The sequence below is a fragment of the Mus caroli genome, chromosome 6 (assembly GCF_900094665.2).
Source record: "Mus caroli chromosome 6, CAROLI_EIJ_v1.1, whole genome shotgun sequence".
In the NCBI taxonomy this organism is placed as follows: domain Eukaryota; kingdom Metazoa; phylum Chordata; class Mammalia; order Rodentia; family Muridae; genus Mus; species Mus caroli.
The window spans coordinates 90725786-90752226 of NC_034575.1; the positions used below are offsets into that span (position 1 = coordinate 90725786).

Here is a 26441-nt window from a genome sequence, read left to right on the forward strand (position 1 = left end):
CAACTGGCTAACCAACACTTGAGAAACTAAGAAGGGCCAGTACTAATCCAAATGCTTTGTACCATATCAAGTCCAGGGCCACTCAGGCTTTAAAACTGCACGTATTAGGACTGGAGAAAGGCTCAAGAGTAGTTACTGTTTTTGCAGAAGACTTAGGTACCCAGTGCCTACCTACAAGGCTCACAAATACCTGTAACCCCAGAGAGCCTAACACTCTCTACTAATAACTGCAGGCTCACACATGCTATGGTGCACATACATATACTCAGGCTTATACACATAAACATTTTTATTTATAGTGAGTGTGTGTGTGTGTGTGTGTACACATGCAGATCGGAGGACAACCTGTGAGAGTTGGTTCTTTCCTGCCACCATGTGTACCTTCACTCTCTAAGTCAGTGGTTTTCAACCTTCCTAATGGTGCAACCCTTTAAATACAGTTCCTCATTTTGTAGTAACCCCAACCATAAAATTATTTTTTGTTGCTACTTCATAAATATAATTTTGCTACTGTTATGGATCAATAAATTGTAATGTAAATATCTTTTTTCTGATGGTCTTGGCAACCCCTGTGAAAGAGTCATCTGATACTCCCAAAGGGGCTGAGACCCACAGGCTGAGACCCATACAGCAGATCCTCAAGGACATTCTTTTGTTTGTCAGTTTTTTCAAGATAGGGTCTCTCTATGTAGCAGACCTGGATAACCTGGAGCTCACTCTATAGACCAGGCTGGTCACAGAGACGAATGTGGCTTAGCCTCCTGAGTGCTAGGATTAAAGGCATGCCCGACTCCTCAAGGACAGTCCTAATGGCTTTTGTTGTTGTTTTGAGAGAGGGTCTCCCTTGCTGGCCTTAAATGTGCTATGTAGACCAGGCTGGCCCAAGAACTCAGGGATCACCCTGCCTCTGCCAGGGTTAAAGAAGCACACTAACAGGCTCAGCCCTGATGACTTTTTAAAAAATGAATGTTTAACTAAAGTATCAACATCAAGTGTGTGTGTGTGTGTGTGTGTGTGTGAGAGAGAGAGAGAGAGAGAGAGAGAGAGAGAGAGAGCACACAACAGATGTCAGCACTTCATAGTCTAAGCCAGTTCTCCACAAGGGTGATTTTTCATGCGCGCGCACACACACACACACACACACACACACACACACACACGGGCGTGCAACCCACACACTCACATGGCAATGTCTAGAGATATGTTCAGCTCTCAGCAATGGTAGAAGGTGGTACTAAGATCTGGTAGATTAAGCTGCAGATGTTCTCAAACATCCCGCCAAGCATAAGCAGTCAGTGTCCTACAAGCAGGCACACAGCACCTCAGTGTTCATTCTCAGACTCAGAAATCTCAGCCAAAACAAGAATTTAATAATAAAACATGTCGGGAGCATAGTCATTTAGACAATGAACAGATTCAGAATTGTGACTATTTATGAACACAGAATGCCTACCATCAATGAATAAGATTAGGAGTGACAATCACAAGAAAGCCAACTGGTGGGGACACATACTCTTGCTAACCCCAGGCAGGGAAGCCACACAAGAGCTCTGTGTGTGTGTGTGTGTGTGTGTGTGTGTGTGTGTGTAAAACAGCACCCATCCTGTTCAGAACTGGACCTCTCTCCCCTCCACTGCCTAGGGAACACAGCCTTAGCTGCAGTCAGAGCAAGCTCAGCAATATTCAGTCAGCTCAGCTTCTTTAACTACACGCTGAACACAAGCCAGGCTAACCCATCAGGAACAGAAGCCACTACAGGTAATCAAGATGAGTTTTACTGCCTTCCAGTTCCTTGCCACAGAAGTCCACCCAGGCCTGTGGGTGCAAGAGATTAACATTTTTCATCTTGGCTATTAATTCCATTGACATTAATGCCAATTAACAATGCTACTAATCATAAATGGTAAATATCTTTTAAACTTACTCTGGAGACGTTTCGATCAATACTACCCTAGAGCTGATAGCCATTTTACTGTGAACTCAAAGACATTCGTCTAAATAAAAGTCAAACTGCACTTGAAACTAATGGCCCATCTGTGTTCATGGCACAGTCTGAATTAAAAGCAATTTGTCCAGAGATTAAGTTACCATAAAGATTGAAGGTGGTAATTTTTAAACCACATACTGAAGTCAAGTATGAACTTGACTGTGCTTGGGAGATTTTTATTAATGAGAATGTAGACATTAACAGCTTAGGCCCGGGAAAGAAACTCCAGTTTTTGAGAGAATTCTCTACATCATAAAAGACTGCCTGGACTACTGCTTAATCAGATTATCATTAAGGGTATGGGAACATTGTCTGGGGGAGGGGGAAGGAAAGGCAGCACAGAACTTATATCATCACAGGTAATTGGTGTGATCGAGCTGAAGAGAACTTAATAAAGGCTCTCAGAGACCACAGAGCAGGTGGGAGGGTCATCAGATTAGGCTGCTGATGGAGCAAGCCAGCAAGTCCACCTAACCCCCCTTCACAGGCATTTACTCCTTCGCTCCAGAGGCAAGGGCTCGTGCTGACACCAAGCTTGGATTTTCAGAGAAACTCCAAGTCTTATGAGAAAAGTTTTCAGTTCCTTAAAAAAAAAATTAAAAGAGTAACCAAGGACAGGGCAAACAAAACCTCTCTGCTAGCTGCCACACTTGGCCTGAGGAACACCAGCTTATGTTGGGACCTGGACTCTCCAGAAGCTACAGACTCAGAAGGCATGGGCCGTGGGAGGGGCTGGGGCTCAGCAGGCTTTCTATAGTCCACTGATGGCTTCATTCTGAACACTTTGAGACAAAATCATGTCTCTCCTTTCCCACACCACACATAGCCATTAAAAGCCATATACCCAATGCTTTGTCTTTTCTTGGAAAGATAATATAACTAGCTTTCAGAAGCGCTGATTAATCCTGCTTCTTAGGGCAGATTGAGAAAAGAGCCTTTACCGACACTGCCATCCGGAGCTGAGGAACACCAGGGCTTTGATACCAGGATGCCAGCGATCTGCTACAAAGACAGGACACTGAGTGTGTGAGTCCTCCCTGGGTCAGCCTGGATAGTCACTGAACCAGAAAAGCCACAGACCAACACACGTGCCAAGGGACTGCCTAGAAAGGGCCATTCTCCCATAGCACCTGTGGGCTGCACAGAGTGAAGGCGCTACAGCTCACAGCCCCTGGAACTGCTCCTGTCCCTAGACAGAGCTACTCTGGCTTTTAAATTTGAGAAGTGGTCCTGAATTTCTGAAGGAACTGAGACCTCAAATGCATTAGCAGGAAACAGGGAAACCAGCTAATTCCTCTATGCAAATCTAACAAGGAATAAAATAGTCATAAACACCGGCCAAAACACAAATGCCCAATACCGCTCGTTCACTGTTATAAAATGTATGTAACCATTTGTACGTTGCTGCTCAGTGACCACATACACATTCAGACACACCCATCGTCACCACCACTATCAACTTTTTCACCATAAAATTCCTAATCCTAATTTCCCTGGATGTGCTAACCACCATTCTGTCTCTATAAACTCTACTCTAGGAACCCCATGTAAGTGGAATCACAGGTATAGGTCCTTTTGTGTCTGCCTTATTTAACTTAATACAATGCTTTCAAGGTTCATAGATGAATCTCATCACATATGTGAGAGTCTCATTGCTTTTGATGGTTGAATAATACTCCTTGGAATGAACAGTCTTCATTTTGCCTATCTACTTTCTGAGGATCAGTTAGCTTGTTTCTATTTTGGCTGCTATAAATAAAGCAATTATGAGCACAGTGTGGTTTTTCCCAAAATTAAAAAAAAAGAAAAAGAAAAGAAAAGCAACAGGCTTTTAAACCGCTTGTCCGCTATACTTACTAATAACCACATTCGTTTTCCGACATTAACAGACATATACTTAGCCCACGAAGCCAGCAGAAAGGAGCATGAATTTATTTCCGATCCCAAGACCACTGAAAGGGTTAACTACCGAACTCTGCTCCTCCAGGTGGCAGCTGACATGCACACACATCTAAAACATCCCACTTATTTCAAGGAGCACGGCTGCCCCTTCCTGCCTGACATCTGAATGGTGCTTCAGTGGAGGGTTCAGATTCTCCTGTCAAAACAATCCATCTGTCAGCAGGACACACGGTCGAAAGTACTTCTGCACCTTTCGGTAGCGCACAAGGAAAGAAACCTCGGGAATTTAAGTCCCTGCCAACTGCTGCTTTCACTGAGTACCATCAGCCTTGTCACAACACAAATCGCCCCTGTTCTTGCACAAAGAGCACGCAGATCTTCAAACAGTTGGGCCCAGCCATAGACACTTTTTTCAGCTAATCTGCTGAAAGATGGTCGTGCGGCCCACCATTTGCAGAACACACAAGAGGCAAGGCTGCAGAGAACAGCTCAGGTTTTATTCAGGCGTGTCTGAAAAGCACACTGTTTAACTGGGCACAGGACAACCCTGTGCTCGCTGAGCATACTGCCCAGCAAGCTCCCCACCCCCAAGCCAGAGAATTTCAATAGCTGAGAGATCACTACCACGGCTAACCATGTGGCCATTCATTGAAACCACTTAATATCATATCAGTGTATGAGCTCAGCTCCTCATCATATTAACCATATCGTAAGCGCTCAACAGACACGTGCACTACATGGAGGTGGGCACTTCAGTTATCACTGAAATTTCTGCTAAACTGTGTCAGAACCAATGCATCTAAGTCATGATATGACCATTCTAACTGAAATGGCAACTACAGAAGAAAGATGGATGCTAGAAGTTAATCTTAGGGGCTCAGGGTAGAGTGCTTGCCTGGCACATGTGAGGCCCCCCCAACACCAAGCAGAATAATGATAATGGTAACTCAGGGCTGTGGGAGAGTGCTTGCCTATACTCAAGGTCTGCACTTTGATAACCAGCACTCCAAAGCTGTTTCCTAATAACATAAGAGCTTTGTTCAAAGTGTACAGAGATATTAATAAACTAATCCAAGTCTTTTTTCTTTTTTTTTTTTAGACAGAGTCTTAGTAATGTAACTCCAGCTGGCCTCAAACACACTAAACAGCTGAGAGTGACCTTGAACTTCTGATCTTCCTGCACCTCTCAAATGTTAGGATTTGGGTCTGCACCACCAGACTGGCCCCGAGTTCTTAACTATCCCAGCAGGAAATGGGCCCTGGCAATCCCAAGTCCCTCGGAAGGTGACTCTAATAAAAACTACTCCAGTGTAATGCTATAGGCTTAATCAGTATTTACATAATCTGACCAACACCTTCCTGGATTATAGCCTGAACCACATGTTACAAACTTGGCAAGCATGCTCCAAAGCTGGCAAACAATAATCCATTGACTTCTTGGAAGTTGAGGGACAAAAAGTACCACTTACTTTTTGAGCAAGCTGTGGTGGGGAAGTAACCTCACTTCACTAGACAACACAATTAGCATTTCACCCCCCCCACACACCCCCACACCCCACCCCCCACCCCCACACACTCCCCCACCCCCCGCAAACAAGCCTCTACAGGCAAACTCTCACAGTGAAGCACAGCAAAAGGCTCGGTTCTAGCCGGGCGCACGCCTTTAATCCCAGCACTTCGGAGGCAGAGGCAGGCAAATATCTGAGTTCGAGGCCAACCTGGTCTACAGAGTGAGTTCCAGGACAGCCAGTGCTATAGAGGAAGCCTGTCTTGAAAAACCAAAAAAAAAAGGGGGGGGGGCACAGTTCTGGTTCTCAATTTTAACAGACGAGAAGTCAAAACGGAAGGCGTTGGTCCTAGGTCTGTGAAAGCATTCCCTTCTGAATGAGGTTTCCCTCCACAGTTTGGCCTCCAAGTGAGTACATTTCCCATTACTCTGCCCTGGCTGGGCTCTTGGACTACACAGAATTTTGCTTAGTTTAAGCTTTCAGATATTTGCTAAAGTGAAACACAACAAAGGGGGATAGGGGTAAGAGACAACCAATGGCCGACTTGTGAGTACCAGGAGGTGCCCAGAGCTAGCCCAGAAACTCCTCTGTCATGATACCGTATGCTCTGGCCATTTGTCTCTTCTTTAACCCCAGAACTTGTAGTGTTTGTCACCCATTACAGAGGCAATTGCCCACTTCAGGAAACCAGGATTGTTCCTTTTGAGAATTCTAAAGTGCAAGAGAGTTCAAGCCATATAAGCCCTATGCATTTAGCACTGCGTCTGTGTTTGTACCTTCTGGGAAGTAAGTCATGACACAGCAACCTCCAATGAAGTCACTATTGTGGCCCCTACACCCATTTGCAAGGTTTGTGAATGTAGGAAACACTTTAAATGTCCTTATCTCTATTTCAGCCTGTGAATATGCATCATATTAAGAATGATACATTTGCCACGTAAGCTAGAATCATCTATCTGGAGCCCTTACCCAAGGCCCTCACTCGGAACATGCTCACCTTTAAGCAAACCATAGTCATGGAACCCTGGAGCAGAGGTTTATCCATAGAATACCTTCTATGAATATGGAAATGGGAAGTGAGAAGTGTCCCAACAAGGTACATACTCATTCTATGTTTCTACTTAATTCAATTCAGAAAGTCGGTAATGGTTTGCAATTACTTCAAATTCTAAAAATGCTACACAGTCCATCTTCGCTGAGAATACAGGAAGCCTGAAAGGTTATTCAAAAGAGAATCTAACACACAGCTATAACAGCGTAGCCATATAAGGATGGGAACATACCCACTCCTCTTTAAATCAAGTCAGTTAATTAGGGTGGGCCTCTAATTTTTAACAACTTAAAAAAAAAATACAGTAGCCCAAACTGATCCAGAAAGTGCTATATTCAGTGATGAACTAGAACTTCTGTTCTTCCTTCCTCTCCCTCCCATGTCCTGGGATTACAGGCATGTATCACCACATGTGTTTTATGTAGAGCTAGAAAATCAAACCTCATGAATGCTAGGTAAGAACTCTACTGAGCAGCATCTACAGCCTGGGGTCTCTGAATTCCACTGCCAACTAATGCTGCTCCGTGTACAACTTCAAAAGGTCTTGTATGTACTCTCTATCTTAACAGTATATACACCATTCCCATGGTTAATCTGATATAGACATACATCTTTCCCTCTAGTAACCAGTAATCATCAAATCCAACAAATGTTTAACCATATGTCTACCATGAAGACTTTCTGCAATTCATTCTAGTTATACATGTACATATATGTGCGTGTGTATGTATGTATGTATGTATGTATACCAGTAGGGCTAGAGAGGTGACTCAGCAGGTAAGACCACTGACTGATTCAATTCCTAGCACCCACATGGCAGGTCACAACCATTTATAACTCCAGCTTTAGGGCATCTGGCACCTTCTTCTGGTTCTGGGGGCACTGTACACATGTGGTGCACTGACATATAAGTAGATAAAGCATCCCTATACGTAAAATATCTTTAAATGAATAAATAAATTCTGATATAAATTAGGATAAGATGTTATCTGTTGTCTGGAGATTACAACGTATTGATCAGGTAGGACTCCTGACCACAAACCATAACCAAACGGCTCTCAGAAAGAATCTCACAGAGGTACACTAAAAGTTGCACACTAGTAGACCTGAGCCAAAACTGAAATGCAGAGAAATGTGTTTGGAAAAATGATTTCCAAGCACCCACATGGCAGTTCAAAACCATTTGTGGCAGCATTTCCAGAGGGATCAGACACCCTCTTCTGGCCTCCACTCACACTATATGTAGTATACAGGCAGACTTGCAAGCAAAATACCCAAACACATAAAAATAATGAATGAATGAATAAATAAATAAATGTATGTTAAAATGAACAAGACAAGCACAAACTGTTTCCCCAGTGAGTGTGTTGCAGCTTCTCTCGAGAACAACCACTGTGTGGGCTTTTCTGTACCAACAACCTTGCCCTCTAATCTCATCAGCAGTATCTGCTTGGCCCCTAGTTGAGGCTAGCACCCTTGGGATGGGCACATCAAGTCCAGAAGCATCCAGGGCACGGAAGATCTGCTGTGACGAGAATGATTTAAAAAACAAGGCTGAGGCAGAGGAGATGAGGAGGAAATTGTTTTCTGGGGGAAGAGTCCTGAGTAGCAAGACAGGAGGAGAAAAGAGGCCGCAGAGCAAACGAGGAAAGCAAACGGCTAAAGATGCCAAGTGAGCAGAACCTCATAGAAAGGAAAGGGCAGAGTGGCACAGAGGAGCCCAGAGCTTCCTGGCCCATCCAACAAGCAAGTGAGAGCCCACGTTTACTTCAACCCTAACCTAATCTCACAGCCAAGACACTAAATGCCAATCACTGGACCACTAAAGTCCTTTTCTCAGTTACAGAATTACCTACTTGTTCCTCCGGGTAAACATTTTAACCTACAGCCCAGGACACCGGAATGTTTGCTGGCATTCGCTTTCTGTACATCACGCCTTACAAAAGAGATCTCAGGGTCTGTTTTCCTTACAGAATCTTTGCTTGGCCACCTAGAGGTGATGTGAGTGGGCATGGTTTTATTATTATCATTATCATTATTATTATTTAGGCATGCTTGGTAGAGGCTGACACTGAGGGGAAGCCACAATTTACCCATAATAGTCACTTGTTAACACCGTCTGTGCACCATTAACACCTACAAATGAATTAATTCCATGATGAAGGTGCACTCCAGCCCATGACTGCTGTGGCTGGTGGGCACTTTATAAGCAAAAGGCGTTCATTTGAGCATGAGATGGCTGCCTGTCACAAGCCTGACACCCCCCCCACACACACACACACACACAAATCTGCTACCAGAGGACTGTAACCATAACCACCAAAGCAGGGAAGTGGTACAGAGGGCCACTATTTAATTTTACCATTAGAGAACGGTTTCAAACAGACTTAGAAATGGGAGTATCAGGGATGCAGGGTCACAAGTCTAGCCCCTCAGAATCGCCTCTTCCCTGGTCTCTACAAAGAAGTCATAAATTTATTCTCCCAGAGTCCTCATTCATTATTTGTACAACAGTCACTCTTGGGTCATAATCTACCTTTTAAAGTATGGTTCCACTCGGAGTTGGGCACTTCATGATCCCAGGATGGCCACCAGACCTGAGAACAGACAGGGCTCACTCTGGCCACTTACTTAGAAGCTAATAAATGCTCACAGTGAGAGGGTGGCAAATGAGCTTCCTACTGCTCTACTGAAACAGGGAACTAACGTTTGCCTCTAGAGGAACAAAAATCAGTTGGGCAAAGGGGTCAGGACATGAGGGACTGAGAAAAAAGATGTATTAACCTAGTGAATAAATTTGGAATCCTGGGTTCTCCAAGTACTTTGCAAAGCCCACCAAATGTGAGCTCTTGGGAGACCGTGTGTTTCCTGAGCTCACTACTTAGAGTATACATAGGAAGATGGAACCTGGTTACCCTGATAGACACTTCTGATGAGCGACAGAATTTAGCTGTCAACTCTGGTAGAGCCACCACCCACAATGCTGTGACCAAGTTCCTGTTCCAGCACCTAAAATGATTCTCCACTTCATCCCAGAGTCACATCTATGTGTTTAACAGTAAGAGCTGGGAAAGGAAAGCTCTCAATGTGCAAAATAACCATCTTAGCACAGCTCTATAAGGAGCATCCCTGATTAAGGGGACCAAGTTCCACACCTGTCTTTCTGGCAAAAGATATAAATATGCATTAAGAATGAAGGCTCCATGGTTCAGCACTTTCTCTGAGTAAAACAGGCATTCATAAAAACAAACAAAATTCCTCTATCTGGACCACCCCACCACAGACCATCCTAAACACCAGTTTCCAGTTTCATAGAACCAGGAAATAATTGTTTATAGCTTCTGTTTTTAAACCCTTGGTTCCAATTCTTTTTCTTCTACTATAAACCAGTTGAAGGAAAATACTAGTACAAAATTTCATATCACAGAAACAAACAGACAACATCAATTTGATACTCATTTCTTAACACGTAATAATCAAGAGCTTTCAATATTTATTTATTCATTCATTCATTCATTCACTGTTTTATTTCCTTTGGGGCAGAGTTCCTCTGTATAGCCCTGTGTGTGATGGAACTCACTCTCTAGAACAGACTGGCCACAAACTCAGACATCCACCTGTCTCTGCCTCCTAAGTGTTAGAATTACACCCAACTATTAAATTTTATTTGATTTTTTTTTCAAACTACATTATATGTATGTGCCTGAAGATGTCAGAGTATGTTAGAGGCTCTGGAACATCACAGACAGTTGTAAACTGTGGGTACTGGGAGTCACCATGGGGGAGTCCCACTGGGGGATAACCATGTACGTGCTGAGAATTGAAACTAGGTCTTCTGAAAGAGAAGCCAGTGCCTTTAACCACTGAGCCTACTGTCCTCAGTGTCTAAGGTAAGCAGTCAGAAGGGTAATTTTCGGCAGCTCTGTCCTGGCTTACAAAGGAACAATACATAATATGCTGCCTAACTTTCCCCACTAAAAGGGAGGAAGAAGGAAACGGAAGTGGTGTGTTTTAAACAAATACATCTGTACAAACTGCAGCTCACCTTGGTGTTATCAGTCCCTCCTGCCTCTCTCTGCCATATAAACTGCTTTAATAGGCGCAGGACACCGTGAATGTAACAACTTGCCCATCCTGCAACTTCTTATAAGGAAAGCCCTTGCCAGTGGACTGTGAGCTACCCTGGCTTACACGTGTCCTTGCGTTTTTAACTGAAGTCACGCCTGCCACCATCTCTATGTGATGTCACCCTGAGTCTACAGCAAGTACGAGCATCAGAATCTGTAACACAATAGAGAAGCCCATGTTTGCTAGAATTTACCGCGGTGCTCTGCCTTATACACGGATGCAGATGTAAGGTATCTGCAGCTAACAACCTTATTAACTAGCTTACAGACAGGGGCTTTTATTCTGTCCGTCTTTCCAAGGAGCTTTGTAAAGATTACATGTGTTTCTACAGGATGCCTAGCTGAAGACGGAAGCCAGTTTTCTCTCTGCCACAGGAAAGCATCCTAAGACACTATGAACATGAAAGGCGGCCCACAGCGTTACCTTCTCTGCTTGAGAAGCAGGGGCAGTGGGCATCACTCTGCTTCTGGTGCCCTGACAGATACAAAGCCAGTGTCTGACTGAACTGCAGGACTCAGCACGCACCATTCACAGGTTGCTTTCTGCTGTCCCTACATGGGCCTCCCTTTTCACCGACATTACAAGTGCAGAGAATCAGGTGACGCGTGTCTGAGACCTCTCTCCTCTAACACACTAAAACTCTACCACACATAAAGGAAAGCTGGCTACAAAACAAATGTTTGGTTTTTACTCATGCATCAGCGAGGCTTACGGTAGCATGCCACTCCTTCTCCACTCAAAACTTTTGGTCATTTGCTCCCAAAAGGCAGGTCTCAGCGTGTTGATATGACCAGTCAATTCTACCTGATTCCTTTTACTTTAACCAAATGATATGCTACTGTGCCTATAGAATAGAACCAGCAAAGGCGATTAGAAGTCTGAACAAAATCACACGTAAATGACCCCCTTTTGAGTTCTATTTAAAGGTAAAATCCTAAGAAATGCAACGCATGTGCCTAGATACCTGTGTATACAAAGAAGAGTAGACCCACAGATCTAGATACGCTACAGCTTGTGTATGTTAGGAGAGGCAGAATAGTCAGTCCACAGAGCATCCTCCCATCTGAGCAAGAAATCAAAGCCCAGGGTCTCTTCAGATACAGACACTTATGAGGTTGGGCCACTGACGCTCTGCCCTATGAACAGCTAGAACTTCTACGTGTTAACAGTCCCAGTTCCACCAATCACACCTTTTCAAAGATGGTATCAAACTAGAGCTGCTGATGAATCTGCTCACCACCCTGATGTAAATCAAATGACCCTAACATGACTGCCCTGGCCCATAGCACTGGAGAGTAGAAGAGCTAGCCTGCTGGATAGCTCACACTGGCAAAACTGGTATTATCTTCAGAAGTGTCAGGCTAGCTCTGTTCCATAAGAGAAGTGTGGTTTGGGATTCAGGCACAGTTTACTCAGCTGAGCTCCCTATCTGTACACCACACAGGTCTATACATGCTGTATACTACACAGGTCTATACATGCTCCCTATCTGTACACCACACAGGTCTATACATGCTGTACACCACACAGGTCTATACATGCTCCATAGCTGTACACCACACAGGTCTATACATGCTTTCCCTTTCTTATCATAATCCAGCCACCCTCACTCTTCAAATTCAACCAATGTCATTAAAGGTATTCCCAACCCAGGTCATCCCAATGACTGCCAAACTGCAAAACTGTGTGAGTGACTACCCTCACTTGCAGCCAACTCAACCATGATCAATAAGCCAAAGCGAGTTGAGATCAGGCAAGGTTTAAGTCTGCACAAGCACAAAGAGAAAACCACCGACTCTCAAACCCCGAGAAACAGTGCAGAAAAGCACCTGCACAAACTCGTCAGGGTGGTTTATAAGGTCATGAGCACCTGAGAAAAGATCTTTTATTCCTAAGAGCATGAGACAAATGGTAGGCCTGTCACACTGCTGGTGTCAATATTTATCTAAGACCTGGGTATTCATGATGGTATAAAACCAGGCACCTTTTCAATTCAGCCATTCACATAATTTGCCACTACAAAGCCCCAAAACAGAGATTCATTTACAGCTTGAGTTTCTTTTCTTCATCGCCATACAAGAGGCTGGCGGTAGGACCCACCGTTTATGTCAGGACTAATCCCTGCAGCTTGAGAATAATGCCCTCGATGTATTTCAGAACTGCCAATATCAAATGTCACTGCACCTGAAGACAATAAAGAGGCAGAGAAGAAAGGCAAAACACCTGCTTTCTCCCCTCCTACAGCATGCGTGCTTTCTGTCCTGGAAATGAGCAAAGCTTTGGGCTTGCAGTAAAGTAACCAAGCCCCAAGAGTCATGCCTAGCACCCTCTCCACACCACTCACACCACATCCATCACTTCAGCCTCCACCACTCGCACGCATTGGGAAGCTATGAAATGGCCCCTTCCGGTCAGCTTTGGTTTTCCCAGACTCCTTTCTCCCTTCCCCCTTCCCCATGACCTCATCCACTCTGACTCCACATGAAAACCTTATCGCAAGTTTTCTTCCCTAGTAAATGATAGAAGAAATAACTACCCCATCAAGGTCAGCTTCAAGGGGCTTGTAGGGACCTCTGGGCACTGCTGCACATGGTGGAAACCAGACTCACAATGGCTCTCTCCAAGTCTCTTGTGATCCAGAGTACCCTGGGATGCTACACTGTAGCTCCCCAGTCAGTCAGCTCTTTGCCATTCTCTCAGAGACACACTGCACTGGAATCAAAGTCCTCAGCTCCCCAGGGACAGATTAGACAGAGCACCTGCCTCAATCGCTCTTGTCGAAGTGCTAGGACGTGACACTGGGGCAGACTTCTCAAGCCAACCCTTTTATCCAAACTCTTTTGATGTTATGCATATAATGTGTTTCCCAAGCGGAGGAATACCCCACCCAGCACCTCCCTATGAATCTAGATACTCGGTGCAGCCTGATAAGATCGTCACGCTTACACATCTCAGCGCCTCACAGAACCCATTCCCTTCTTCCTGCTCTCACAGAATGCGACGGCCAGCGGAAAGCCACCACACACTAACATTCCTACTCTGCTTTAAATACACTGCGCGGTGTACTGGCTGGATGAGCACACAGACTCTCAACCCCAAATGGTGACAGCTGAGGGTGTGGTTAGTTTTATTTTTTTCTCACATAAAAATATACCCGACACTTAAGAGGATAGTGTTTCCTCATGCACACTGAAGTTAATCATTCACAACCAACAAGCTTTCATCAAGGATCAGAAAATGGGAAGGTTGCTTGTGCAAACACTCCTGTGCTTAGCAGCTGCCTGCTTAACTGATGGCTCTGTTGCCATTAGGAGCAGGTAGTACTTCAAAGTACTGTTTGTGAAGCCACACATACCACTACCCAGGCTCTTGGGCCTCTGGGCTGCGCAGTGTGTAAGGCCCTCGCTGCCCTTGCCTCTCAGAACAGGTGGACAGTTACAGTACTGTAGTGACTCCCCACCAGGACAGTGTTTTGCTGCTGAGGCAGTACTGTGACTGTGATTTTAATCCTGATCCTTCCAACTGACACTCCCCAAAGATAGCAGGGCACAATGGAGCAGAGGGTAGACCTAGAATAATCACCATTGAAGAGACAAGCTGCTCAGACTCAGAGGACCTTTCTTATCCTAAGACTATGTGACTCTGCACCTCCTCGCCCCGCCCCTTCTCCCCTCCCCCCCTAACCACTCTGACTGTCTTTCCTTGGTCTCACTTAAAATCACTTTCCCTCATTTCTCAAAGAAAGGGTACAGCCAGGACATGAATCCTAAAGTTGTGTGCAAACGCTGCCTTTCTTCAGCCACCATGTGAGTGTCTTCAGCATGCTGAAGAATAAGAGACTGCCAAACAGCTGCTGGCTGTTATTTCAACCAAAGGAAATTAAACTGAGGATATGAGTTGGCTGCACTGAGTGGGTTTATGAATCCATCACAGTTGCAAGGCAACATAAAGGTCCACCTGAGCCTTGTTAAAAGAGATTAACCGTTAACCACCACACACTTCAACAGTGTTCCCAACCTTGCTAATACTGCAACCCTTCAATACAGTTCCTTGTGTTGTGGTGACCCCCAACCATAAAATTATTTCCATGGCTACTCCATAACAGTAATTTTGCTAGTTATGAACTGTAATATAAATATCTGTGTTTTCGGATGGTCTTAGGTGACCCCAGTGAAAGGTTCACCCGACCCCCAAATGGGTCTCGACCCACAGGTTGAGAACCACTGCACTTCAAGGAAGCCTCACCTCCACTCCCCATACATCTTCTATACCTCAGTTTTGAACAGACTTTCTGCAAGTTGTTGCAGGGAGTCTGGAATAAATGAAAATGAACCTAGCTCTTGATCTGAGGTATAATAAACAACTAGTATCAGAGGCAGCATTTTAAGTAAAAGAGCACAACAGCAACAACAACAGCAACAACAAGCCAAGGGCCATGAGAATCAGTTAAACAACTGAGCGTGCGTCAGCTGAGCTCAGGCAAGCACACTTTAGAGGAAAGCTCACACTTAAAAATCCAAAGCAATTTCCTAAAGCTTTTAAAATACAGGTTCCAGCCCACAATACCATTTGAAAAGATCCCACACCGACCTCCTCAGTAACTCAGTGAGCCGCTTTTTCTCTGCTTTCCTGCTTCAAAACAAAACAGCAGAAAACCCCACTGTATGCCCTGGCTTCCCTTCCAATTAGAAGCCACCAGAGCCATAGTTTTCAATTAGTGGTGTCAGACCGTCTCCCTGAACTGCTCAAGTTCAATCCCCCTCCCCCAGCTTCCTGCCTCCACCAAGCACTTCACACCTCCCCATTGTAAACCTGTCCAAAGCAATTATCCAGCCTACCTTTGGACAGCCTCCGTTCTGCATTTCAACCTAAATTTATAGCTAGTCGGTTGGCAAAAGCAGGCTTGCCCCAAAGCAGAAGACATGGTCGGACCCAGAGATGGGAGCAGATGCACAGCAAACAGCAGGCTGCAGAAAAGCAAGCGCCCCTAGTCTGTCCTGGCAGAGACCAGCACTGTGAACCCCTCTGGACTCAGATACCTAGGGTCCCCACAGTAAGCACTGCCATGTGCTGCCACAGGGGCAAGCCGCTAAGTACAGACAGTCACTCTTCTTGGACTTTGTGGAGGTTCAACAGCCAGACACACAGTAGGAGCTGTACTTGGAATTTTGAATGTCATCTTTTCCCAGGCTAGTATTGATGTGTGGTCTGATCTTTATTCTCTCTGCAGGCAAGCCACAGCTCCCAGCAACCAACACAAACAACCAAGCACTGTGTTGCTAAGCTACAAGTTACAAGAAGCAAATACATTTTGGATTTAGTGTTTCTCACTCGCCATGGGTTGAGGGATATTAGCTTTATGAGTTAATGAGCATTTGTCATTTCTACTTGTATTTCTACCAGAAGACTCCAAGAGAGCTAAGCCCGAAGACAAGCCTGAGAGGAAGGGCCCTACCTGAGAAACAGCCCAAACTTTCCTTACCTGAAATCATACTACTTTTCTTTTTAAAAAATGGTACAGATTCTTCATAAATAGCCTAGGAATCCCCCCACCCCAAACCATGTGCTTTTCATATGCCCCAGCAATTCCACATGTGCTGGGGAACATGTCCAAGGCACATAGAAACACATACCCTCACACAAAAAGTACACATAAACGGTCATGTCAGATTTTATGGTACGGTACATACCTGTCATCCCAGCATACAGGAAGCAGAGGCAGTGCTACAAAGCCAGACTTGGCCTGGTTGGGGGAAGTTCATAACTGTGCTATTCATGCCAGCCAAAAGGTAAGAAAACCCCCAATGTCTGGCTAGTAAATGAATAGACAATATTTGTTATATCAAAAAAACCTGAACATTATTCAGATGTTTTAAAGGTAAAGTGGGGTGAAGGTGATAGACGGATGGTTCAGTGGTTAAGGGCATTTGCTGAGCTGACAGGGAACCAACTTAGTTCCCAGCACCCACATCAGAGTGCTCACAGCTGTCTGCAACGCCAGCTCCAGAGGAGCGGACACTCGTCCATCCTCTATGAGCACCCATACACGAGAGTGCACACATATGCGCACACAAATAAATATCTTTTTTAAACGAGCAAAGAAGGAATGATATGTACAATATGTAAGAACTCTGAAAATATTAGGCTAAGCAAAGGCAGGTAGCAGGCATGACAGGCCAGGTACAGTATGTTTCCAGTTACACCCAACACTCAAAACAGGCTTATCAATGAAGAAAACTTTTAGAAGCCAAGGAAGGCTGGGGATGGGAACGCCAACCAGCATGGGGTTTTGTGGTGGAGCAATTAAAAAGAACCCAGAATTAGTGGTGACAGCTGCACGACTCTGGACATACTAAAAACTCAGAATCTCAACACGTAAAAGATGAATGTGGTGTTCAAACTCTATCTCCGTAAAGCTAATAGTCAAAAAAATAAAAAAAACATTGCCTGCCAGGTGTGGTGGCGCATGCCTTTAATCCCAGCACTCAGGAGGCAGAGGCAGGCACAGCTCTGGTCGTTTTCAGGACAATCAGGGCTAAATAGTAAAACCCTGTCTCTAAAAAGAAAGGACGGAAGTGGGTGAGTGGATACAGAAGAGAAAGGAGGGAAAGGAGAAAACAAAAGGGGGAGGGGATAAAATAGTGTTCTACCACTTTGAGACTCAAAATTCCAGACTAAAAATGCTACCTCACTTCAATATAACAATAAATATAATTTAAAAAAAAATAACAACTTCAAACTCTCATGCTAGAAGGTACGGGAGAGTCCAAAGTACCTACATTTATGACGGTGAACCCATGATAGTTCCACCACTGTCCCCTTTCTCCTTCTGGAAGGACACACTCCGGGCTCAGCCAATCCTCACCATACAAAACCTGAGGGGGAGCTCCTCCTCCTGCCCATGGCCTCTAGATTTTGAAAGGGCTTTTTTTCTTTCTTCTTTTGAGCAATTATTTAATAAGGATATGGAAAGCAGGGCTCCCAATTGCCAGCCATTCAAAAATTTAGAACAGGCCAGAAGGCAGGAGGAAATGTCAGTGCATTGGGGAGAAAATAAATTAGTCATATTAAGATTAGGATCTAACCTCTTTCTGTGGTTGGGGCTGGAGGTTTTAGAAGACTAGCATGCTGGTTCTCAGACACTCCCTCCAGAGGAAAGCTCGGGAGGTACAGCTGTTCGTTCTGGAGCAGGGCGAGCACTTACTGAACTTCACTGAAGACCCTCTGAGTGGCCAGTGCTTCCCTCTGCACAGGTACCTAACTGGTCCTTCCCAGTCAAGAGCAAGTTCAGGGACACCCCACACACACACACACACACCCCGGGCACCACGCTGCAGCAGCACCCCAGCCAGCAGAGACGTGTTAGCTGGGAAGCCCCGGAGGATGCTAGCCAACATCAAAGAGATTTTAGTTGCTCCCCTTGTGCAATAAAATCCTTTCACCCAAGACCATTCACACTCCCAGAGTACAAAGTCCCTCTGATATTGGTGGCCTTCTCGCCCTAACCTTTTTGGCAAGTGCCCCTTGGCCTGGCTGTTCATTAATACATAATCAGAACATGAAAAGCATTGTTTCACCCTTTAGGGAGGGTGAAACCAATTTAATAAGATATTGTTCCTAGGTTGGGGAACTACTTTGAGCCTGGCACAGAATTCAAAGACACACACAGAGACAGAGACTGTGAGAGGGTGCAGGGCACACACTCACAAACACCCAAGAATTAAGCAGTTCACAAGATGTTTTTGATATTACCACATGGCAAAGGAACAACATAAAAGAAGTTATCTCACCACAGAAATCGCCCTGGTGTTTCTTTCCCCTTAATCGTTTTAACACCAAATGACTCCTCGCTCCATAGCCCTTTACAGGAAGTGGTATCTTTGTGGCAGAAAGACAAATGACCGAGTGATGTCTTACGCAGCACCGCCTTAGAGCTGTCTGCCGGCTCGGCTCCAGCCTACAACTTTTACTTTTCAAATCAGACACAATGACAACTCACTTTAGAGACCATGTTTACTGTGCTGAAAGCCACACTCTAAACACAGGCTTGTCCATAGACGGCGGGCAGCTTACAGTCCAACCTTGTTTACGCTCCAAGTAGGTTTGACAGAAAAACCACATCAATTTGTTTTAAAATAATTTCCATTTGCTGGAAGCTGTTCCTGAAGGGTTCTCGGCCACGCTAATCTGCCCTGATTCCTACCAGCTGTAGGTACCAGGCACTTTGGCCACAGACAGGGTACAGAGGCTGAGTGGGCTGGCCTAAGTCCACAGGGGGTTACAGCAGCCTGGGGACCCACAGAGCCACTGCAATTCCCCTCTGTGGAACACAAAAGCAAAATGAGTCTATGAAAAAAAGGAAAAAGAAAGCACGTCCTGGTTCAGGGCCAAAATTATGCCATGGCCACCAGGAACACAGCTTTCTACAGAATTAGATCTGCCCTGGCTCAGAAACGCCAGCTCTAGAGAGTCCAACAGTGGCCAAGTCTCAAGCCCACAGTTAGGGCATCATGGTCAATACTGGATCAAACAGAAGAAAAGAAGAAGATTGAAAAAGGAAGAACCTGTGACTAACCAGTGAAAAGTGTTCAGCCTCACCATCCAAAGAAAGGAAGACTGGGAGGCTGCAAGGCAGCATCCTGGTGTGCAGCACAGAGAGAGCAAAAAGCAGTCTCTGAGCTGCTGAGAGTGAGGAAAGCAAGCAGGAGCTTGGAAACTGGTTGGCAGCTGCTTTCTTGGGGGAAGTTGTAGCAAAAGCCTTAAGAATTTTCCTATCAAGAGCAACCTAGACAAGGTAATTCAGTCTAAGGACTAAGAAGGTTATAAATAACTATGCACAAAAGGATTAGAGGCTCATTATCAGGGAAGGTTTAATTATAACTTAAACCATACTATTTTATATAAAGTTTAACCCTAGAGGAAATATTCATAATACTGAGTTTTTAAAACATAAGTTGAAATTACCCAAGTAAGCAGCCCTGAAACCACATACATACAAGTTATAGTATATGGACTAAGCAGGTTGTCTTCATGTAGCAGGTTATCTTCATGTATTTAGAAACACACACACACACACACACACACACACACACACACGCACGTGCGCGAGAACTCTTAAAGAAACAGAGGCTATGAATTAGAAAGAGCAAGGGAGAGAACTGTGCACAGAAAGGGTGGGATCGGGAAAAGGAAAGAAGAAAACTATGTAATCGTATTTTTATTTCAAAAATAATAATAATAAAGTCCAAAAAAAACCATAATTTGAGCCAAGTGTTGTAAGGGGTTTGGGGTTATAATCCCAACACTTTGGAGGCTGAGGCAGGAGGCTGTAGGATTCAAAGCCACCCAAGACTGCACAACATTATCATATTGTCACCTCAAAACAAAAACCTGCAGTTTGAAGCAGGCATTTAATCGCAACACCAATGCAAACTTATACAACAAAATGATGATATTTATTACTGAATAATAAAGAGAATCATCGTTTCTTTTACACATTCCCTTTTTTATTACTAACATTTATTACCATATAAATTAAAAGTAATTAATAACATGTTCACTAGACTAAGGCAGCTTTGCTCAACCAACCAACGTCAGAAAGCACACCTCCCCCCAGCTAGCTCAGATTATCAGGTACAAAGGCCTCCCTGCAGAAGAATCCCAAGCCCAAGTCTCCCTAATCATCAAAACCAATGAGCAAGGCTGAGCCGCAGCAGAGCCATCTTCCCAGCTGTTATCAACATCTAACCAACTGCCCAGCGAGGACCCACCTTGAGAAGATCTGCAATGACTCCTCTGCCTTCAGAGGTCCTATGTATTTAAGGATGGAGTAGGGACTGAAGTGTCATACCCCAGGGCCACACAGAAAGGAGTCAGAGTTATAAGTCCTTGAGGCCAGAGTCTGTTGTACTGGCCCTTGGAAATCTGTGTTGCTACTTTGGCTTTGTCCCCTGAGGGTACAGTAACCTGCCCTGAATGTTGTATGTACTGGATCTAGTCAAGGAGAGCAATCCTTCCCTCTGCCAAGAGCAGAGAAGAAGAAAAATGACCTTGGCCTAATCATGTTTTCTGTCAGAGGAGGTCTTAGCAGAGTAACCAAGAGCTCAGGCAACCAAAACCAGCTGCCTGGCGAGGGCTCAGCATAAACTGAGCAGAATAACCACAAGGGGAAGGGTGTCTAGACAGCCTTAGTAGCAGTGAAAAGCAACCCTCCCCAAAACAGACTCCACCGGGCAGCTCCGGCAAAGGAGCAGATGAGAGACCATGTCAACAGTTCAGAAATACGCCATGGATGCCCTGGCCAAACACAACTCAGAGGGGAGCTGTACAGCCTGGCCCACCTGCCAAGGACAGCCATGGGGAAGACTCCAGCAAGGAAACGGAACCCAGGGACCCCACGGGGAAGACAGGTCCCTGGCAGTGCCTCCAGTGCCTGTCGGTCATCTTCTAAATTCCTGTTGTAAGGTGTTAAAACCTTCCTGTTCTTCTAAATGTTCAACATGAGCACTTGGTAGAAGATGAAGGGGGCTGCCAGACAAGTAGGTCAATAGGAAAGGAACAGATACACAGCCCTGGGAAGCCGGAGCTGTTCTGTCCATTCCTACTGGACTTAGAAAAGTAGAGAGAAAGAAGACCATTGGCCAGGACCAAATGCCTACCATGCAGGAAGCCCTGGATTCAATCCCTGCCCTTGAATAGAGCGGGTGCAGCAGCACACACCTGGAAGGCAGCACTTGGGAGGCAGAAGAGGAGAATCAGAAGTTCAAGGTCATTCTTCACCACTAGCAAACTTGAGGCCAACTTGAGCTATCCAAGCCCTGCCAGAGAGCTTGGAAGAAGGACTGTCAATCTCTGTACGTCTATACCTGTGCTGCCTGCACATATTATGTATCTATCAGGCTTGATGCTACCTAGAGTCTGTGGAGGGAAAAAAAAAGAAGCATTAGAAAGAAAGGCAGTCTCGACTCTCGGGCAGCTTACAGACAAATAAGGTGCCACATGAACGCCCTGCAAAGCCTATATGAGTACTGCAGGGTCTTCCGAATGGGAATCCAAGTCAAAGAGAATACAAATGATAGTTTCCGGGGGAACAGACATCTAAGAAAGACAGACAGGAGTCTCCAAAACTGAAGAACCTTCTTCCAGACATGCACAGGACAAGCTGGCAGTCCAGAAGCTAGAAAAGGCACCACATGATAGCACGGGCAGAAGGAACCGGCTAGGAAAGCACTAGGAAGCTCGAGAGGGAGTGGACAGCCTGCAGCAGGAAGTCTATTCTAATTTGTGACTCTGCAAAGACCCCTTGTGGCTTGAGAGGGGAGGGGAGAAGGCACCGATAAAACTGGAGTCAACAGCTCTCCACCTCACCTCATGCCTACACAACATGGAGAAAAGGGACTTTTTAAAGTTCAATGTAAAATGTACCATACAAAATCAGCAACCAGCCTGTCCCTTCATTCTTTCCATCCCTGCATTCCTTTCTCTAAAATGAAGGGTTGGGGGCCATGGGTGACTGCTGCTCGCAGCATTCTCCTAAGACCACATGTATTCCCCAGCACCACCCGGCCCTAGGCATGCCAAGGATTTTGGGCAAGTATAAACTCCATCAGCAGGCTAAACTGTTTATATGTTCTTGAGTTAAAAATACACCGCTCGGGTCAGCGTTAACACCGGGGCCTTATCACCAAGGCTGTTTGTGTGCTGGTTACACAAGGCTGGACTCTGACTTGCCCATCTTCTAGATGAGCCTCAATCTGCACACTGTCTAATGATACATCAGTGAGATTATAATAAAGCCACCAAATATACACGCATTTGAGAAAAACACTTTCCAAACCCAAGGATACTTTACTGTTTATAAATAGTTTACTTTTTTTTGATCCCCAAGCATATAATATTGGCAGTTGCTCCAGAAACCAAAGAAACACGCAACAGGGACACAAAACCACAACCTAACAGAAACAATAAACAACAGATGGCAAGGCATATGTGCCTGCTACCACCTCCTCACCAAAGAGGCAAAGCACAGAGCAGTCCAAGAGGGGCATACACTCCAAAGTCACACTTTAGACACATTAATAAAGCACCAACTGTGTGCCAAAACGGGGTGATTCAGGCCACTCGAGAGCAGAAGGGGCCAGTGACTGGCCTCAGGGAACTCAGACCTGAAAATAATACAAGGGCCAGGAACTGTCTTATAGCGTTTTCTATTACGATCATGTGCAAGCAGACTAGACTTCTAACCTCAGCTACGGATAGGCCTTGACCAGTCCTCTACCAACACTGGTCTTGATGTATAAGACATCCATGATATATTTCAACAGAATATTTCAAATTAGTTAACACATGTATCCTGCTATAAAAACATAAACGGTTACAACTCATGTGGCTTCAACCACGTGTCAGGCATTTGTCCTTAAACGATCTCAATAAGGTGGGAACTTCAGTCAGTATCACTTAAGTTAAGAAAAAAAACGGAGGCAAAGAGAAAATAAACTGTCCAAAGTCACTCAGACAAACAAGGCTACGTTTCAGAGGTGCCACTCTTAATCAGAGATCACAGGCTGCTTTATCTCCCAACCACAGCCTGTGACAAGAAGCTCACAGATGACGGTGAGTTTTTCTCACAGAGTCCAAACCATGGATGCTCTAGGGCCTTTACTGGCAAACAGAAGCTGAACTGACGTAAGGAGCACAAATATTTAGGGAACTCAAACTCCGAAGTCACACTTGCTGTGCCTAATGATTCTGTCTGTGATATTTCTGAAATGTCAGCGGTCCCCAAAACGAAGGATAGGGGACCCAGTAAGTTAGCAGTGGTACTGCATCCAAATACGGACATTCCATTTGAAGAGTCACAATCTCATGGCCAATCACTCTGCTGGTTTCACCTAAATGTTAGTTTGTTTGTGTGTTTTTTTTTTTTAACTCTGACTACACTTTTCCAACTGCACTATAACTTTATGTATGCGTTTATATTTCTTCTCCATCTAAAAAGAACGCCGTTTCCCAACATACAACTCCCAGACGTAGCGTTCACTGATGACTCTACAGAACAAGTGTTCTGAGACATCAGCTCCAAATAGAGGAAGAACTTGGAATTCCCTTCTCCCTCAGAGCTAGAACTTGCCTAGATCTGCTCTGCTCAAACAGTTTGTTTTCAATTACATCTCCAAATTCTTTAACAATAACTGTGCAGCTTGCGGCACCAGCACATCGGAGCCTTTGAAGTGGTTCTCAGGCAGAACGGAGAAAATGGAAGAGGAGGAGGAGGGAAGGGAGCACTTGCCATAATGTTGGTTTTATGTCCCAGATTCTCTCTCGCATACAAGCAAAGTCTTGACTCCAAGCTAAGAAGCACTGCTCCCCACCTGACAGAGGCCACTGTCACCCCTTTACCTCAATGGGCTATGAGGGCAACACAGATCCTACACATAGCAGTACCTCACAGCTAAACCCCACTCCATGTGCCTTCAGTCCTCTCCACAGACCGGACTGAAACAACCACAGTTCCTATGGCCTCCCCAACTAACTGAGGTAAAAAGTTACCTAACAGGACTGAGAATCCTCTGGGAGAAGATCAGACACAAACAGGAAAGACACGGAAGAGCACAGGAGTAACAGAAAATGGCACTCTAGATTAAGCTCGTACACGGGTGGGAAAAGCATTTGGGCTATTTTGATCTTAAACAACAGAACAGAAAAGGGCTGCCTTTTCACTTGTTTTTGTTTGTTTGTTTAGACAATAACAAAGGTAGTCCAGATTGGGTTCAACCACAGTAGGTGTTGGCCTTGAACTCCTGATTCTTCTGCCCCTCCTCCCCAGTGCTGAGACTACAGGTGTAAGGCTATACACATCTAAGGCTGCACATGTGTCATGTGTGTACATGTGTGCGGGGTGTACATACACGTACATGGGCAGGTCAGAAGACAACCTCATGTGTCATTTGGTACCACCTGACCCGTTCTTTTCTCTCTTGCTGGTCTGTCAATCATTAAGTAGACGAAAATGGTTGCCCAGTGACCCCAGGGCTCTATCTGCCAGTCTCTGCCCTTCCAGCACTGGCATTTCAGGTGGAAACTATTAGACTTGGATTTTGTTACACGAATTCTGGGAATGAAACACAGGATCTCGTGCATGTTAATATCTGAGCTATCTCCTTGGCGCCTAATGAGATTTTTTTTTTAAAGAAACTTTTTGGACTATTCACTCCTAAAATAATCTCTAACTCCTGCTGAACTTATACCAAGAGGTTCGAAACACCACTACCTGGCCTCCAACTTCACGCCATTCAGGATGTAGCCCCAAACAAAGCTCCAACTCCCAGAAGCATGATTTCAAGAAGAGAACAGAAAAACACCCTAAGGCCTCATCTCATGAAAACATACAAAGTAAGGATTGCATAAAAGGAAAAGCCCAACAATCTCCAGTGAAGACAACAGATGCACATGGAAGGAAAGTGGCTGTGAAGAGCACAGAGAATGGACTGCAGAAATAGCTTAGCAGATACTGCATGCTGTGTGTGTACAGAGCCCTGAGTTCAGATCTCCAGGATCTACAGGATGCGCCTGTAACCTCAGCACCAGGTTCTGAATGAAGCATTTGGCCACCTAAGTTAGCCTAAAGAATGAGTCTCAGCTGCATTAACAGACCACTTCAAAATAAAGTGGGGAGCCATAGAAGAGAGACACCCAACACTGGCCCTCCAGACTCCCCCACACCTACATCCACCCCCACAGAAACAAGAACACATGCACACACACAAACACAAATAATTGTTTAAAATAAAGAATACAAATAACAAAAGCTACTAGGTCCTCCACGGAACTCCTATTTGGCATAAATCAAGACTTTGCAAAAGGAAACCCATAGATGGGTAAATTTGGTATCTATTGAACAACAACAACAAAAATAGACTGGAGAAATAAATAAAACAATTTTTAAAAAGGAAGTGAGCGAATTCAAAACTTGGAGAAAGAAGTCACTGATTTGTACAAAAGTCAGGCTGCTGAGTGTCCACACTGAAAAGCACACAGAAAAGCTCCCGGGAAAATGGCTTAAAGCTACTCAGAATCAGCCATGTTCATGCATACAACCAAAGGCAAGCTGGCTCCAGAGGACAGAGCCGTGTGGGTGTGGCCTTCCTTGCAGCTGTTGCCAGTGAAGCTGTACTCTCAGCCCGTGGAGCTGAAAGATTAGCAGGCTCGGGAAAACTTCACTGATCCAACTACTCCATCCATGGCCCTCGGTGGCCCTAAGAAAACCCCACTAAAACGACCCTGGAACTTCTTGCCTTTTCTCTAAAGCTATGTTCCTAAAAAGCTAAGTCAAAGATGTCAAACTTGCAGGTCCCGTAGTTTTCTTTGGCCCAGAATCCTTAATCTGGAATGCTCGGGACCATAGTTTTCCAGATCTCAGATAAAATAACTGGGTTATTTACATGAGGATGCTATCCGAGTCTAAACATGAATTCATTTATGATTCATATACACCTTATACACATAGCCTCAAGGCAACTTTATACACTAATTTTAATACTTTTGTACATGAAAACGAAGTTCCCAGTACGGAATTTTCCACTTGTGGTGTCATGCTTGCGCTCAAACCTGTCAGAATCTGAAGCATTTTGGACTTTCAGACTGGGGAAGGTCTGCCTGTGCCTTAAAGTGCACTATTTGCTTCTCCTTAGTAACACCAAGGGCTGAGGGAAGGGTCCCTAACGGAGCCCCTCCCCCAGCGCTCCATTTCTCCTTTGGCTGTTCTAGGTATCTGCGCAGAGAAGCCAGAGTACTTTCATCTAGGCATCCCATACACAGACCCACTTACTCTCTTACCAGTAAATCCGATATAGCCAGAATCATAACC

At 44.9% G+C, this 26441-nt stretch overlaps 1 protein-coding gene across 1 annotated transcript in view; it reads right to left on the reverse strand.

The window, feature by feature from the left end:
- Positions 1-26441, reverse strand: part of Lrig1 (leucine rich repeats and immunoglobulin like domains 1) — a 97285-nt gene that overhangs the window by 60400 nt on the left and 10444 nt on the right. The window lies entirely within an intron of this gene.